This window comes from Enhydra lutris, unplaced genomic scaffold (assembly GCF_002288905.1).
Source record: "Enhydra lutris kenyoni isolate GAN:26980312 unplaced genomic scaffold, ASM228890v2 scaffoldscaffold21, whole genome shotgun sequence".
In the NCBI taxonomy this organism is placed as follows: domain Eukaryota; kingdom Metazoa; phylum Chordata; class Mammalia; order Carnivora; family Mustelidae; genus Enhydra; species Enhydra lutris.
The window spans coordinates 57,367,600-57,385,648 of NW_019154105.1; positions in this window are offsets into that span (position 1 = coordinate 57,367,600).

The following is an 18,049-nucleotide window of genomic DNA, read 5'->3' on the forward strand; positions in this document are numbered from 1 at the left end:
AATGTGTGTACAATAGGGATTGAGATGTCCATGTGCCAACCAGGAAACCAGATAACCCTGATTTTCCAGGCGCTCGGATGCCATCCATGCCTGGACCAAAGGGGAGAGCTCCCCACCATGTACCAGGCACGTGCTTGCAAAACATATGGTCATAGGTGCCCAGGACGGTGGGACCCCTGCTAAGAAGGGAGGGTGGAGAAAGGATCTCCTTCCTGGGTCCAGCAATGGCAAATACCACTCACTTTAGAAGTTTTTTATTTTTGATCTTCAAGTAATATGCGTTCATTACTGGAAAGTCAGAAGACTATTAAGAAAAAGACAGGGAGAGAGAGAAATACCTGTAATTTTACCATTTAACTTGGTGCATATTCTTTCAAACTGTTTCTGCAAAGAGACACACAGAGATAGGTTTCCACGTTTAAATATATTTCAAATACACTCCACATGCTGATTTGAAACATGCTTCATTTCCTTCACATGTGGTGGGAATTCTTCCATATAACAATTTAAAATATTTTCAATGCATGCATAGAATTCCATATATAGCCATATCATCGTTCCTTTAATCAACTCCTTTTTGTTACACATTTGTCTGACTACTTCTTTAGGATAAATTCCTAGAGCTGGAATTACTTGGGCAAAGGCTGCAAATCACTTATGATGTGTTGTCACAAAATTACCTTCCAGAGGCATACATTGTATGAATATTTTCACCAGCCCTGGAGTGGAGGACTGTCCTAATCCTTGCCAACTTTACAAGTGTTTTAAAAGGGGCACCTAGTTTTAAGCACGTGATTAAATATTTTTAATATATTTATTAGATATTTTTCATTTTGGTGACATGCATATTCATATCTTTAGTTTTTCTTTCTGGTGTTAGCTAGAAATAGGGCAGGGGTATGGGGACCTGCGAGGCTCCTGATTGCCCTACACCGGTGTTTTACATTTTGAATAGTAAACTTTAACCAAACAATGCCTACCTTTACTCTGATTTTTTCAAATATTTTCTACTTATGTATTTTTTAAAGATTTTATTTATTTATTTGATAGATCCCAAGTAGGCAGAGAGGCAGGCAGAGAGAGAGGAGGAAGCAGGCTCCCCGCTAGCAGACAGCCTGATGCGGGGCTCGGTCCCAAGACCCTGGGATCATGACCTGAGCCGAAGGCAGAGGCTTAACCCACTGAGCCACCCAGGTGCCCCTCTACTTCTATTTTTTAAGTGTCAGTCATACCATACTAAATTGATTCCTTCTTGTGATGGATGGTGTTCCAAAGATTGGAAAACTCTGGCTTAGACCCAACATCACCTGATTCATCATCATCAGCTGCCTGAATTTACTGGCCCTGAACAGAGTCAGGGTTTTATTAGCAAAGAATACAAGGGAGGTAGACATCAGGCAGACACGTACAGTCACCATCAGACCTTACAGGGTGGGCCAGGTATAGGCAGGTGAAGACCAGGAGAGCCCTGGTGAGAGTGAAGGTAAGGGCAGGATAAGCGTGCCTGCACCTAGCACCATGTCGGCTGGGCCCGGGGATGTGTGGAAGGAGGCTGGCTGGAAAAGCTGGCTGAGCCCGGCCTATCACGGAGGGCCTTGGCTGCCAGGCTCCAGAAGAACCTCTTCAGGGAGTGTCTTAGTATCTTAGTGTGGGCTACTATAACAAAATGAGTATAGACTGGAGTTCAGGAGGCTGAAAGTCCCAAGTCAGTGTGTTGGCACCTCTGGTATCTGATGAGTGCCCCTTTCCTGGCTTGCAGATGGCGGGGTTCTGGTATCCTGGCTTGGTGGAGAGCAGAGGTACAGTAAGCAACCTCGCTGCGGCCTCTGCCCTTAAGAGAACCATGATGGTTCATTTCACGTGCACCTTGACTGGGCTCTGGGACCTAGGCAGCTGGAAAAGCATTGCTTCTGGGTGTGTCTGTGAGAGTGTTCCTGGAAGACATTAGTGTTGATTCGGGAGGCTAAGTAGACTTGTGGACGGACATCACCAAATCCCTGCACCAGCCACATGCAGCAAAAAGGTAAAGGAAGGGGGAGTTCCCTCTGTCCTGGAGCTTCCGTGTCAGACCCCGAACCTCTTGGTGCCTCTGAGACTTAAAATCAACCAGATTCTGTGTCCTCCAGGCTCGTCCTCAGACCGAATTAGAGCCTTGGCTCCCCTCACTCTCCAGCTGGGAGAGTAGACTGTGGGCTTTCAGCCCTCCATTACCACGTATGCCAAATCCCCTAGAAGACCTGCTCTTACCTGTAACTGTTTATCTCCTGTGGGCTCTCTTTCTGAAGAACCCTGACCAGTCCAGGTACTAATCCCATTCATGAGGCTCCACCCCCATAACCTAATCACCTCCCATAGGCCCTACCTCGGGGGGTAGGATTTTGACAGGTAAATTTGGGGGAGGTTATCCGTGGGCTGGAGTGCTCAGATGCCTAGCAGCCTTTCCTACCAGGATTCATTTCTTCAGCAACAGGCTAACCCTACTCAGGGCTCCTCCCCAGACACACTCAGGTTTCAAGTGTTTGCATTTTTTTCCTCCGATGGACTACATTTCCCTAATGTCTTTTCAAGTGTACCATCGTTACTAAAGCTCCCCCCGCCGCCCAGGCTCTTTCTAAACTCATCACCTGGCGGTCTCGCTAAGTGGCTTGGGACAACTGTGTCCTGCAGAACAGGAGTCATCTGCGATGGGCCCACGGTGCACAGAGCATCTGATGAACGTGACCGGCCTCTGGGACATAGCACTCAGCACTTCTCTCCACCACTGTTGCCCCAACAAGCTGACGACCCAGCAACTGGGTATGAAGTGACCCCCGTGCTGTCTACACTGGACACAGAATTCCCTCCCGCCAAAAGAGTTCTGCTCGCGTTTTTTTTGGTGTTCAGAAATAAAGCATCTTCATTTTCACCAAGGATTCTTCCCCATCCAGTCGGAGTTGTGCATCCCCAAGTCTCCTGATACTGACGTTCGTGAAAGTCCCCGCTCCTGTCAGATGGGCAGGCCAGCCTCTTTGTCATAAAGGTGAAGTCGGACCGGAGGGATCTCAGTCCTGTGACGCCCTCGTGACTGGCTTACACTTGAAGAGCAGAGATTATCCAACTGGTTATCACAGCCCCGCAAAAGTAGGAACAGACATAGCTCACTTTATTGCACTTTGCTTTATTATGTTTCATAGATACTGTGTGGTTTTTTTTTTTAAGATTTTATTTATTTATTTGAGAGAGAGCGAGCACAAACAAGGGAAGGGGCAGAGAGAGAAGCAGCAGCCTCCCTGCTGAGCACGGAGCCTGGCCATGCAGGCTCCATCCCAGGGACCTGGGACAGTAACCTGAGCAGAAAGCAGACGTTTACCTGACTGAGCCACCCAGGCACCCCTGTGTTTTTATTTATTTATTATTTTTTTACAAATTAAAGGTTTGTGGTGACCCTGCCTCTACCAAGCTTATCAGCACCATTTTCCAAAACATTTGCTCACTTTGTGTGTCTGTGTCACATTTTGGTAATCCTCACAATATTTCAAAAGTTTTCTTTTCTTTTCTTTTTTTAAAAATTTTATTTATTTGACAGAGAGAGAGAGACAGAGAACACAATCAGGAGAGGGGAAAGCAGACCTCCCGCTGAGCAGAGAGCCTGATGTGGGGCTTGATCCCAGGACCCTGGGATCCTGACCTGAGCTGAAGGCACACGCTTGACCAACTGAGCCACCCAGGCCCTCCTCAGATGTCTTCATTATGTTTGTTATAGTTATGTGATTATGACTTACTGAAAGCTCAGATGATGGTTAGCACTTTTTGGCAATAAAATGTTTTTTAATTAAGGTGTACACATTTTTTAGACATAATGCTGTTGCACACTTAATAGACTACAACATAATATAAATATCACTTTTATATGCACTGGGAGACAAACAAAAATCATTTGACTTGCTTTATTGTGATACTCACTTTACTGCAGTGGTCTGGAATGAATCCCTGCAAAGGAATCTTCCTGAAAGCTAATCTCAACTCTTTAACTTCCATTCACTCACTCATTTATTCATTCAACAAGTTAAGAGGGAAGAAGAATCCCAAAGAATCACTTTCACTGCCTTGCATTGCCTGTATGAAAAGGCCTCCTGAAACTCAGTGAGGCATTTATTAGAATGACGCTGTCCTCTCTCTGCTTCTATGTGCTACTTTGAGTCCTGGTTGGAAAATGATGGTCTGTAAAGGCTTAAGGAACACAGAGACAAAAATCTCCCCTCTCTGATAAAGCTGGGCTCCACAGGCCTGGTAGCCAAGAGAAATGATCGCGCTTTGATGGACCTAATATTTTCTAGACTGTATTCTCATCAATTACCCTGTTTAATGGTTGAAGTAGGTTTAATAATACCCATCTCTCAGCAAAGGAAAACATGGCCTGGGAAGGTTAGATAATGTGCCCTGGGTGACACCTGTGGCTGGTGATGGAGATGGGAGGCACCCAAGTGCAGGTCTCTGACCTGCAGCTTTGGGGGTGTCCTACCACACCCCCAAGGAAAGCACCCTGCTGTCACTGCAAATTAAATCGCTGTCATGTCCTAATTAAAATGACATTAATTAGCTGTCACTTTAACACTGATGACCCGATAGTGCTGTCGTCTTTCCTCCACTTCGCAGAAGTCCTTTTACTTCCAACTATTTAATTAGGCATCAGATAATCCCCCTTAGCAAGCTGCTGACCTGATTTGAAAAGCCGAGGCTGTATCTTGGTGTGGAAATAGGATCCCAACTGGGAGTTAGAATCTTCTCTCCACGCACTCCATCTAGACTCGCAAAGGCAGCCTCCTGAGCCCTGGGTTTCGTCCTGGAGTAGGGCCATTTTCCCTCTCCGCTGTTTTGATCAAATGACAAGCTTCTAGGCTTAAGGAGCCATTTACAACTCTCGAGAGCACTCATACCCTGCTCCGGTGAGCAGTTCCCATGGGCCCCAGAGGCTATGATTTGTGTTTACGAGTGTTTCTGACCTTGCCAGACTCTACTGAAGTCCTGTAGGTGCTTGAGGTCCGTCACGCCGCCCAGATCATTTTTGAGCTAGGTCCTGCGGCCGCCTCTCCTCTCGGCAGATAAGACTCAAACTCACAGAGAAGCAGCGAGTGCCAAGGAACACAGTAAGGGCAGAAGCAGGATTCAAACCTGGGCAGTCTGACCTTCAGTGCCGCTGGGAGCCACTAGGCTGCCTCGCTCCATCTGTAGCCTTCCTGGCCTGAGGACCATGTCTGCTGGCTGGTGCTGTCCCTAGTGCAGACGGGGCCAGGGAGCCGTTCAGGGGCCAAGCATTGTATTTTCCGGTGGGCCCTTCCAGAAGGCACGGACATCAGCTGCTTGGGCACAGGGAGCCAGCTGGGCGGAGAATACAACCCACTTCTGTTGCTGGCCTGCTGGACGCCCGCGAGAGGGCGGGAAACTTGCCACACACTGTCTTGACCCTCCCAGCAAAGAGGACCATCTTCTCTTGGGCTCATAATCGAGGTGTCTGTGATCCACAGAGGCCAGGTGAACGCCTGAGATCACTCAGCAGCCATGGAAATGAGAATCCAACCCCGTTTGCTGCTACCAAAGACCGTGCCCTTGAAGCCGAATGAAGAACAGCGGCAGGCAACAATCCCAGCAGGACGGGTGCCCGTCATGAAAGACCAGTCCAGGAGCCTGTTGCCAGCTGATGAGACTCCTAGTAGAAACTGGGCTCAGACAGGAGTGAGAGGTTCCTGAGCGAAAACCCCAATAATGCCAAGGCCTTTGTTTCTCAAGCCTCAGGGTCCAAGGCACACAGCAGATGAATATGCCTTCCTTATGGGAGATGTGATGTGCTTGTTTCCAAGAAAAATCAATACTCACCTTTGACTGGGGTGCTTCCTTCTAGGGCAGGAGCATGGAAGTCAGCTAGTTCCATCCAGCAGGGAGACTGAACCTGGTTCAGAGGGACCCACCCAGGAGACAGGGACGCCCAGCAAAGCCAGACTACACATCAGGGTGGGGGAGGGGGAAGAAAGCATGTCATCCATTAGAAGGATAGAATTGTTCGTGGGGCTGGAGCACTGGAAAAAGTGATGAGAAGAGAGCCTGGGGACAGATGGGGGCCCTCCAGGAAGCCCTTCTGCATGAGGCATGGTAGTGGTAGGGTTACAGGAATGAAGACAGAAGTCCCACTGCAGCCCCAGCAGTCCCCCACCCCCCAGTGGACCCCATCACCTTCCCGGGGGATCAATGGGAGTAGCACCCCTGTGGATCCCTGGGAAGGGACGGCCACCCATGCGGAGAACAAGGGGATCCCAGAGAGTCCCCACCTCTGTGCCAGAGTCGAGTCCACATGCCCCAGGCCACCCTAGTACTCCCCTTCCCACCCTCCCCGGGGTGAGAGGCACACACCCAAAAGATCAAACCAAGGGAGGCCCAGGATCTGGCCACAATTCTTTAGACTCCTCTCCAGAGCTCTGGTGCCCTCAAGGTAGGAGGCAGGAGTGGTGCAGAACGCTCAGGCATGAGGGGGTCAAGGAGGGTGAGGGCCAGGGGGTCCAGGCATGGGGGGATGGGGTCACTGGGAGTTTGGGGCACAAGGGAGGCTCAGGGGGTCAGGAGGTACAGAGGGTGGTGTCAGGGGAGTCCAGGGCCCAGAGCATCAGGCTGGAGGGTCTGGGGCCCAGCAGGTCTCACCAGCCAGGTTCTCCTCTCCCAGCACCACTGAAAAAGAGTAGTTCCATTTCTGTGACTCTCCAGCACCTCTGCCCTGGGGGCTGCTCCCAGAGGGACCCCCTCCTGGCTAGCCCATGGTCTCCCCACAACTCAGCCCCTCTCAGAGCAGCACCCAGCACAGTTAAAGCCCAAGTCTATTCTGAAGGGCAGGAACCCCTGCCTTTGGATGGTAAAATAGTTTATGTCCCATCCTTGGTAGGGCATGGAACTCTCTCTGACAAAAAGTTTCTCCTGCTTTAAAACAATTGAAAACCATACTATTCCACCAAACCACCTCTTTCTATGCCCAAGATTCTAACTGGGGCTCACAGATGATTTTGACTCAAAAGTAGTTTCAGTTGGGGCCATCAAAAGGTATTTTAAAAATCTGAAAATTTTCAATAAAAATATCATTTCTGATTTTTTACTTACTCTAGTCCCATCCTCCATGCTCCTGCTCAGCAATCGTCTTAAAAAATTAACTGTAGGTGCGCCTGGGTGGCTCAGTGGGTTAAGCCTCTGCCTTCGGCTCAGGTCATGATCTCAGGGTCCTGGGATCGAGTCCCGCATCGGGCTCTCTGCTCAGCAGGGAGCCTGCTTCCCTCTCTCTCTCTCTCTCTCTGCCTGCCTCTCTGTTAAAAAAAAAAAAAAAAAAAAAAAAAATTAACTGTACTGGATGGAGCAGAAGGAAGCTGGAATTCTCCCAAAACATCATTCGCAAAGACTTGCCATTCTTTGACCTGACTGTGGGCTCCCTAGAAGACCCACCCACTCAAAAGGCTTTTTTTTTTTTTCTTTGAAGTGGGCTCCATTTTGGGTGTGGAATCCAACATAGGGCTTAAACTCATAACCCCGAGATCAAGATCTGAGAGGCAATCAAGAGTCACTCAGCCAACTGAGCCACCCAGGCACCTCAAAAGGCTTGTCCTTATTTAAATGGACTCAGAGTCCACCCAGTATAAAAGTCTGTCCCACTAGGCTGGCCGTAATAAAAATAAGTAAGTGTTGGCAGAGATGTGGAGAAAATCAGACCTGTCACGCATTGTTGGTGGGAATGAAAAAATAGCACGAGCGCTAGGCGGAAACAGTCTAGCATATCCCCCAAAACATTAAACACAGAGCTACCAAATGATGCAGCCACTCTCCTGGCCTTCCACCCAAGAGAAACAAAAACATACGTCTGCCTAAAAACCTGGACATGGATCTTCATAGCAGCATTTTCATAATAGCCAAAATTTGGAAACAACCCAACGTCCATCCACATGAAATGGATAAACAAAGTCCCATTCAATGGAAGTTATTCAGCTACAGAAAGGAATGAAGCCCATGGCCTAGATGGGTGAGCCTTAAAAATACAACGCTAAGGGAAAGAAGTCAGACCCAAGGATCACATTCTGTAGGGTTCCATTTCTAGGAAGTGTCCGGAATGGGCGAACCAGAGACAGAAAGTCAATGACTGGTTGCCAGGGCTGGACTGAGGGGAAACGGGGAGTGGCTGCTAATGGGTATGGAGTTTCTTTCTGGAGTGATGAAACATTTCTGGAATTAGATAGTGGGGAAGGTTGTATAACTTTGGGACTGGAATAAAAAAAACACTGAATTTTACACTTCTAAATAGTGACTCCTATGGTATGTGAAAAATCTTAATAAAAGAAAATTTAACAAATTTGCAAATGTCCAAGGAGGACACTGCTATGATTTGTGCTGTATTTTACACCAAATTTCAGCTCCACATTGCATTTTGGATACTGGCCTTCTGTATCTGACATGTCTTCTGACCTTTCATGACAGAGAGCCAAGACTGTGGAATATTTACCCTGGATTTGATCAGAGAGAAAGTAAGAGCAGAGGCTGGTTTTAAAGCATTTCAGGAGGAGGCTCGCTGGCTGGCTGGCCATGTCAGCTATCTGGTCTACATACCTACTGACTCTGTACTTGTGCCTAGAGGAGTTAGTAAGGGAACACTTTTACAGTCTAAGCCTAAAAGTCAATGAAGAAATAATGGAAATTGTCGAGTTACAAGAAAAAAGCATGAAGTGTGAAAAATATTTGAAAAGTGTATGACAGCTAGGATATTGCTAAGCAAATCAATAAGAAAAAAGATAAATGGCCCATTGAAAGAAAAAGAAAAGACACATGAAAAATTGATTCTTGAACAAATAAATACATGTAGCCAATAAATATAAAAATATGCAACCTCTCAAGTGACAGGGTCCTGGGATTGAGCCCTGCATCGGGCTCTCTGCTCTGCGGGGAGCCTGCTTCCTCCTCTCTCTCTGCCTGCCTCTCTGTCTACTTGCGATCTCTGTCTGTCAAATAAATAAATAAAATCTTAAAAAAAAAAAAAGAAGCAATAATATGAGGCCATTTTTAGCTCACAGACTACAAAGAACTGTTAATACAGTATGGATGAGGTCATGAGCTCTTTCCTGCATTTTTGGTGAGGACTGTTAGCATGAACTTTCTTGAGGGCTATTTAACAAAAGGCATCAAAAAATTAAAAGACACAAAAACTAATCTGGTATGTTTAGGCATCAGAAATGATTAACTATTCAAGTTCTAGAATCAGATAAACCTATGTGTGTTGCCTCGACCATTTACTAGCTGTTTATCTATAAGCAAGTCATTTACTATCTCCAAACATCAGTTACTTTATCTGTAACATGAGATTAATTAAAATACCTGCTTCTTAAGGTTCTCTGAGAGTTCATTAATCCAGACATTTGTGAAACACTCAGCTCAGTCACTGGCTTTTACTAAGCATTCAACAAATACTCACTATTTTATTGTCATGAAGAATTTAGTCTAAGAACATGTAATACTTATCACAGTGTTATTTATACTAACACAAATTAAAATGATGTCTCAGAGTGTTTAAATAAATTGTAGTTCATCCACATGATGGATTTTCATGCAGATATCATAAAATGCAATAAAAACTTCATCGACATAGAAAAACGTTTATAGCATATTGGTGAGGAAAAACATTAGGTAAGGAAAAACAGGCTAAACACTGTAACATGAAACTGTTTATATAAAAAGTGTTTACAGAGACTGCAAATACGTGAGTCAAACTGTTGAGTGATCACGTATGTGTGATCAAACTCTTAAGTGATTTCTTTCCCTTACGCAATTTTTAAAGAATAGGCCTTATTTTTTTCTATTCATATACCTGTCTTTTACTTATTTTTGTTTTTTTCAAGTATAACTAACATACACTGTTATCATTTCATGTGTAAGTATAATGGTTCTATGCATTACTCAGTGCTCATGATGATAAATGTACTCTTTAATCACCTATTTCCCCACCCACCTCCCCTCTGGCAACCACCAATTTGTTCTCAGTATTTAAGAGTCTGGTGTTTTGTTCTTTTTCCTTGTTCATTTGTTTTGTTTCTTAAACTCCACCTATGAGTGAAATCATATGGTATTTGTCTTTCTCTGACTTATTTATTTCATTAGCATGATATCCTTTAGGTCCATCCATGCCACTGCAGATGGCAAGATTTCATTGTTTTTATGCCTGAGTAATACATATATACCTATATATATTATCTATTCATCGGTGGATGGACACTTGGGCTGCTTCCATATCTTAGCTATTACAAATAATGCTGCAACAAACATGGGAGTGCATATATCTTTTTGAATTAGTGTTTTCATTTTCTTTGGGTAAATACCAAGTGGTGAAATTATTGGATCATATGGTAGTTCTAGTTTTAGTTTTTTGAGGAACCTCCATACTGTTTTCCACAGTGACTGGACCAGCTTGCATTTCCACCAAATAGGCCTTTAAAAAAAAAAAAAAAAGATTCATCTATTTATTTGAGAGAGAGAGAGAGTGCAAATGAGTGGGGGCAGGGGGAGAGCAGAGGGAGAAGGATAAGCAGACTCTGAGCCAAGCACAGAGTCTGACTCTGGACTGGCTCCCAGTACCCTGAGGTCATGATCTGAGCCAAAACCAAGTCAGATGCTTAACCAACGGGGCCACCTAGGTGCCCCAAGTCTTATTTTTTTAAGACAAGTTTTAGGTTCACATCAAAATTGTGCAGAAAGCACAGAGTTCCCATATATCCTCTGGCCCCCAAGATCTCCACCCCTACTATCAACATTTTCCATAGGGTGGCACATTTGTTACAATCAATGATCCTGCACTGACACCCAGTGTCACCCAGAGTCCATAATTTACATGAGGACACACTCTTGGTGTTGTACACTCTATGGGTTTGGACAGATATATAACAACATGTATCTGTAAGGACCTATTTAGAAACTGTCCCTACTCCCCTTCCCCCAGGGGATTTACTTGGAGACAAGTCCCGGAAACCAGCTTCAGGTAACAAAGCCCAGATACAAAGGTGGGTCAGGCCAGGTGGAGGCATCCGATCAGTGGGGGGGATGCATACTGTCTCCCTGGTTCCCAAGGAGTATGGGCCCCGCCCTTTGGGCGCCAATCCAATCAAGGTGTAATAGGCTGGTTCAAATGTCTACTAGGGTCAATTGTAACTCAATTGGTCACCTAGCATCACTGTGGAGTTTCTTGTGTGTGTTACAATCTCATTGGCCACCTGTGCGTGGCCAGGCCCGACCGCATGGCCTTTGCCCTTAAAAGCTAGTCTGTGAAACAGAGAAGGGTCGCCCTCTCTTGTAAGAGGTGCGGCCCCGAACATTAGGTTTGATTCTTGATGCTTGGCGCAAAATAAAGCTTTGCTTGACCTTCGCTTTGTATCAGTCTTGCTCCTTTAATCACGGACCCATTATTGGGGCATAACAGTATCCACCATTATAGTCCATCCCATCATATGGAATATGATCATATGGATCCCATCATATGGAATATAGTCCATTCCATCATATGGTATAATTTCAGTGCCCTAAAAATCTGCACTCATTCTGTTCATCCCACCCTCTCCCTCCCTCCAACCCCTGGTAACCACTGAACTTTTTACTACCTTTGTAATTTTGTATTTCCCAAAATGTCATCTAGTTAGAATCATACCATGTGTGGCCTTTTCAGATTGGCTTCTTTTACTTAGTAATATGCATTCAAGATTCCCCCATGTCTTTTCATGGCCTGATAGCTCTTCTCCTGTTAGCACAGAAAAATATTCCATGGTCTGGGCGCACTGCTGGTTTATCCATTCACCTCCTGAAGGACGTCTTGGTTGCTTCCATGTTCTGGCAATTATAAATAAAGCTGCTATAAACATCCAGGGGCAGGATTTTGTGTGAACATAAGTTTACATGATTTTTTTGTTAACAGCTTTATTTAGATATAATTCAGTATTTTCAAGCTCCATCCATGCGGTGACATGCCTCAGTATTTCATTTCTTACTATTGCTGGATAATGTCCACTGTATGGACAGGCCACATTTTCTTTTTCTCTTCATCATTCAGTGGACATTTGGGGTAATTCCTCCTTTTGGCCATTATGACTATTCCTGTTAAGGACACTCACGTACGGGCTCTTGTATAGACACATGTGGGCCAGCACCTCTGTCCCAGTGTCTACTGAAGTTGTGCCCACTAGCCAATCCCAAGCCTGCTAGCAGCACATTCATTTCCTGGAAACTTGGAGAAAGACTGTTGTCCAGATTTCCCCTTACTTCCTCTATCTTCCTACCAACCCAGTACTTCCCTGTGCTGAGCTTCCTGTTTCTAGGGCTTTGTGAGGACAACATACTTCATGACAGGCTCTTCCGGGCCTGGATATCTTGCCATCCCTGATTAAAACAAATCCCAGCTACTCTTTAAACACTCCTGGAGACCTGGTCTAGAGCTCCTCACTCCTCAACAGGCTTCAGGTGATTTTGTAAGCACCTAATTCCCTGTACTAAGTGTCTTCTTTGCCTGGAAACTGCCAGAGGGTTCTTGTTTCCTATAGTTAATCCCAATGGTAAAACCACTGATTCCAGGCTGCACAGCTGGCCAGGAACAAAGAGCTCAAATGCTGAGCCCTCAGTCAGGAAGGCTGGCTCTATTTACCCCGGAGTTTGTGTCACTATCTACAGTCTCAAAGTTGCCCCCCACTGAAAGCACTTCCCTACCACAGAACATTGCCCTGGCTAGCTAGCCTCCAAGGGAAGCTGTTGCTGGAACAAGGGTTTGGCAAATCCCTTGAAGTCTGGACCATTTCCCCACAGAGACCTGGGCTCCAGATTAGCTTTCAGTCCTTGGAGAAGAGGAATCTGAGACTTCCATGAAGCTAAACTGAGGGTTCCTTCCTTTTACAGAAAAGCCCAAGGGATCGCGGGGAATTCCAGGTGACTTCCTGCTGCCCATCCCCCCCCCCAACTCCCCGGTCTCCTGGAGAGGCAATTTGGCTCCTGCTGAGGTTGAAGTCAGTCAGATATCTCCACCTGTGTGTTTCCTGTGGATTCTCTCCCCGTCTGGGCTCCTTGAGGCAACTTCCCACGTTCAAAGTGTATCTTAGAGCTTGTTCTGGTCATATTCAGATAGTAAAAAGATTCCAGTCCAACCTTTAGCCAGAACTTTCTTTTCTTTTGTTCATCTCCCTTCCCATTCAAAGCAGTGCCTCTTCCCCCAGTTTAGGCAGGAGAGCATCGAGAATGGGGTATGAGGTGTCCTTCAGTTCATCTTTTTCCTTTCCTCTCCCCCATATGTCTTGCTGTTTAGCTTCTCTGGAATTGGGGGGGAAAGGGTAGGCAGGGGGAGCAGAAGATGTGAAGACAAACCAGTCCTATTGGACTCCTATTGAAATATCTGACCACTGGTACCTGCTGAGGCAGATGTCCAGTGGTTGGTCCCTATGTTAATTTCCTAGGGCTTCCATGACAAATTACCACAACTTGGATGGCTCAAATCAATGGAAATGTATTCTCTCACAGTTCTGGAGGCTAGAGATCCAAAATCAAGCTTTGGGCAAAGCCACGTTCTCTCTGTAATCTTTAGGGGAGGAGCCTTCCTTGGCTCTTCCAGCTTCTGGTGGCTCCAGCAACCCTTGGCTTGTGGCCACATTGCTCTAGTCCCTGCCTCTGTCTTCATATGCCCTGTTTCTCTCTGTGTCTAAGTTTCCCTCTTCCTATAAAGACACTGCTCACGGTGGATGAAGGGCCCATCCTATTCCAGTATGACCTCACCTTAGTTAAATACATCAGCCACAACCTCATTTCCATGTAAGGAAAGGTCCTGAGAGTTAGGACTTCATCATATCTATTGGAGGGACACAGTTCAGCCCATAATGGCCCTCTTTCTCTTCTCTCTTTTAGGGAGCACTTTTGTCAGTTGAAAGCTATCCCAATTGTTCACTCCCTCCCCTGTCACCACCTGGGCCCCCTGGCATGTGAGATACCTTCCCTGTCTGACTTCTCATAGCTCCTTTCCATTTCTTTACCTCCTGCCCTATGGTTCACCATGGAGGTTCCTGGCTCCGTAAGCAGTCCTCTAGGGCAAGATTTTCACCAGGGTGGTTCTGCACTGATTCCTTCCTTGTCATTCCCTTGGCCACAAGAAGACTCCCACTATTCTGGCCCCATGGGCCTCTGGGAGTGCAAGATACTTCCTTTGCTGTCCTCGATCCTCCTTATGCCTCCAGGACAGCTCCAGGAAAGGGCACGCTACTTGTCACCACGCTCGCTGTGCTCTGGTCTTGCGATGGCCCCCTGGCCAGACCACTGGCAGCTCAAGAGACCTTCAGCGCCAAGTCCAAGGCCACCAGCCTGGCCTTCCTGAGCCCTTCACCTCGGGCAAAGTTTCTCTTCTGGCCCCCTCCCCCTTTGGGGATGAGGAGCTCCCCTGTTTCCCTTTCCCCTTGGGAGAAGACGAGAAACACCACAACATTCCCCAAATCTGTGAATTGGCTTTAAAAGATCACCTTTGATGAACCTCTGAACTGCTCCGGCATGTGGAGTGGGGAGCATCAGAGTCATAGATTCGGGCAGATCTGGGCCTTCCTGTGGGGCTGTGTCTACCACCTCCTTTCAGAACACGTGAGAGCCTGCTGCTTTCGACTGGGCAGACTCAGGAACTCTATGAGGACAAGAGAAGTCTTAGCTAGCATGTTGGAAGATGATGCAGTGCCTCTTTCCCAGTACTCAGTCCCTGACAGTCTTAAAAGTCTGCAAATTCCCGCATCTATTGTCCTAATGCTCTACCATTTCTTTTCTTACTACTAGTAGCGACATTTGCAGCCACAAAGTCTTCCAAAACAGCTAGACTCCTCCAACGCATGCTCTGCAAAAGACAAGCTACTACGTTTTCACTCTGTTTAAGTTACCTTATTGCCTCTCAGGCCCCTGGACAGGATGGGGGGGCGAAATCTGTGCATGTGCAAGTGACATGCGCCGACCACGCCCCCTCTCGTGTCCAGGCATCCTGCAAGAGGGCAACTCCAACCACTTTATTTTGAAGAGAACGCTCCCCAACCCAGACAATCTCTGCCCCTTTGCCCTTCCAGGGTGCGCTTCAGAGCACTTCTCTCTACTGGAATTTATAAGAAATCATGGTTTGTTTCCCTCTTCCCCACTAGGATATAAACTTTGTGAAGCTGGACCTGTCACACTTCCTGCTGCACCCAGGGTTTAGAACAGAGTCCGTCACGTGGTAGATGTAGTGAGTTGAATAGTGCAGATCTGCCACCCCCAAAAGATATGTCCACCAGAACCTACGCACGTGACCTTATTTGGGGAAAGGGCCTTTGCACATATAGTTAAGGATTTGGGGATGAGATAATCCTGGATTAAGATGAGCCCTAAACCCAGGGCAAAGTGTCTTACAAGAGGGTGGGAGGAGACACGGGCAACAAGGCCACATCAAGACAGAGGCAGAGTTTAGAGCCCTGCAACCACAAGCCAAGGTCGCCTGGAGCCAGCAGAACCTGGAAGAGGCAGGGAAGGTTCTCCCCAGGATTCTTCAGAGGGACCACATCCTTGTTACCACCTTGATTTTGGACTTCTTGCCTCCAGAACTGTAAAAGAATACATTTCCATTACTTTAAGACACCAAGTTTGTGGCAATTTGTTACAGTAGTCCTGGGAAACTACCATAGGAGGCATTCAGGAAATGTTTGCTGAATGCATGCATGGACACACCTTCCCCTGCAGCAGGATCTAGCTCCTTTCTGTCTTGGAGACCCTGGAGTGCCCGCTTCCCTGAGGGGTCACCCCTAAAGGAGGAGTAGGTGTCCGGAATATAGACTGTAACTCCCAGCTCTTCCGCTAAATGTCAGTTCCCTGTCATGGCCTTGGTCTCCCCATTTGGAAGAGATGGTCTCCCAGGTCCCTAGTTTTCTAGGATCCAACAGGAGCACAACAGAGAGAGACCAAGAAGATTCTCTGAAAGCAGCTCTCTCCAGGCAGCCCTGCTGGCCCTGGGTCTGAGGCCTCAGCTGGCAGAGGGCCCCCAGGAATCCCTCCGGAGCAGGGCACAGTCTGTGTGCCCAGTAGTAGCAGCTGCTCCATGTCTGCGTCCGCCCACCCTCAGGGCCTTGTGGTTACCTGAGTGATCATCGCTCTCCCAGGGCTCCCCACTGCAGATGGGACCAGCTGGCTGTAGGGACCAGCTGGCTGTAGGGACCAGCTGGCTGTAGGGCCGGGGCGCACTGTTCCCTGGCTAGGAGATAAATCTTGTGCTTCTCAAAGAACTTTGACCTCTAGGTTAGGATTGGGAAGAAGCGATTTAGGGAAGCCACCTCAGGGCTCCAGGCTTGTTTCCATTCAGTGGACGCAGGATACCGCCCGCCCCCCGCGCCCCCCCCCCAACCCCGGTATTGCCACGTCTCCTAGGAAGACTGGCCAGCTTTCCCAACATAGAAAAAGGACACTATTTTTGGAAACTTGTAAAGATCTACTGAAATGTTTCCACAAACTGCCTCTGTGCTCTCCTGAGAACACTGATGGCTGGCCAAGCCTCATTTGAGCAGGCTTATCTGGGTTCTAAAAAATTCACCACCTCAAATATTTGTGTGCATTTCAGCTGGCCTCCATCTCCTAGGCTTTCCAGGGACTGATTCTTCCGGGCTGCTGCCGTCCATTGCAGTCATTCCTGCTCCTTGCCGCTGGGTGAAGCCAAAAGGACACGGGGCTGGGTCACGGGATGCAGTGCCTTGGAATGATCTGTGTGACTTTGGGCAAGTTCCTCAACCTGTCTGGGCCTCGGCTGACTCATGTGGGAAACAGAGATCACAGCATCGTCTCTCTGTACCTCGGAAGACATCAAGAGGATCTAGGCAGCTGGGGACTTGAGAAGGGCTTTCCAAGAAAGGGCTTGGGGCACACAGAGAATGGGAAATGGATGGGAAATCTGGGTGGGGAGCCTTTAACCTTGCCCAGAGAGAGTTGCTGCCTTTGCCTCTAGCTTCTGGGAGGTAACCACTGAGCCCTTGGCGTGTTCTGCATGATAGGAGGGTCTCTTTCCCTGGGGCCTCTTGAGCCAAACCAGAGAGTCTACACTAACCTTGTGAACTCTGGTGGGGCCTTGGGCCACACAGTAGGGCCCATCCTCCAGATATGAAGGTCAGCCTCGTGGTCAGGGCAGTCAGCTGTGTCTACATGGCTAACACCTATAAAAACTCTGGACGCCAAGGCTTGGGTGAGCGCCCCTGGTTGTCAAGACTCAGCATAGTATTGTCACACACGGTTGCTAGGAGAAGGAAGGGCTGCCCATATCTCCACTGGGAGATGACAACAGAACACTTGCTCCTGCCTGGAACTCTCCCAGGCGCTCCTGTCTGCACCCTTTCGTGCTGACTTTTATCTGTGAGCTTTCATAGTGGAAAAGCACAAATGGGAGTATGACAGCCTTGCTGAGCCTCTGAGCAGTCTTGGGGATCCCCCCAGAACTTGCACGTTGGAGAAAGAGCAACATGAAGTTGGCGGGGGGTGGAGGAGAGGGCGTGGATCTGTGGCAGAGATTGCAGGAGCAGTTCCCAAGGAAACGTGGTATGGGACACTAGCCCTAGCTCCCACTGGACACTCCCCACTGTTCTTACTGGACCCTCGCCTCTGCCCTGGCTTCTGGAATCTGACCACCCCAGAGAAGTGTTTCTAAGGATCTTAAATGCTTATGAGTGATGCAAAAAAACCTTGAAATCCTGGGAGAAAGCCTCTGATAGCTAGGCCTGGATCACATGCCTATTCCCTGGTGTTCTGGGGGCTGGGAGTGGGTTTTCTTGGTGGAGGGGCCATGCCTCCCACCTGGACCGATACAGTGGGAAATCCCTCCATCCCTCAAATCGGAAGAGTGATCTAATGCTGAGCAGCCAGAAAAGCTATCCATTCCAAATGACTTGGATGGGTCAGAGCATCTCGAAAATTCTCTCTGAAATTAGAGAAGGAAAGTGCTTGAGAGCAGGTTGGCCTTTTGGGTGTGCAATCTGTTCAGTCCCACAGTACCTCACACCTG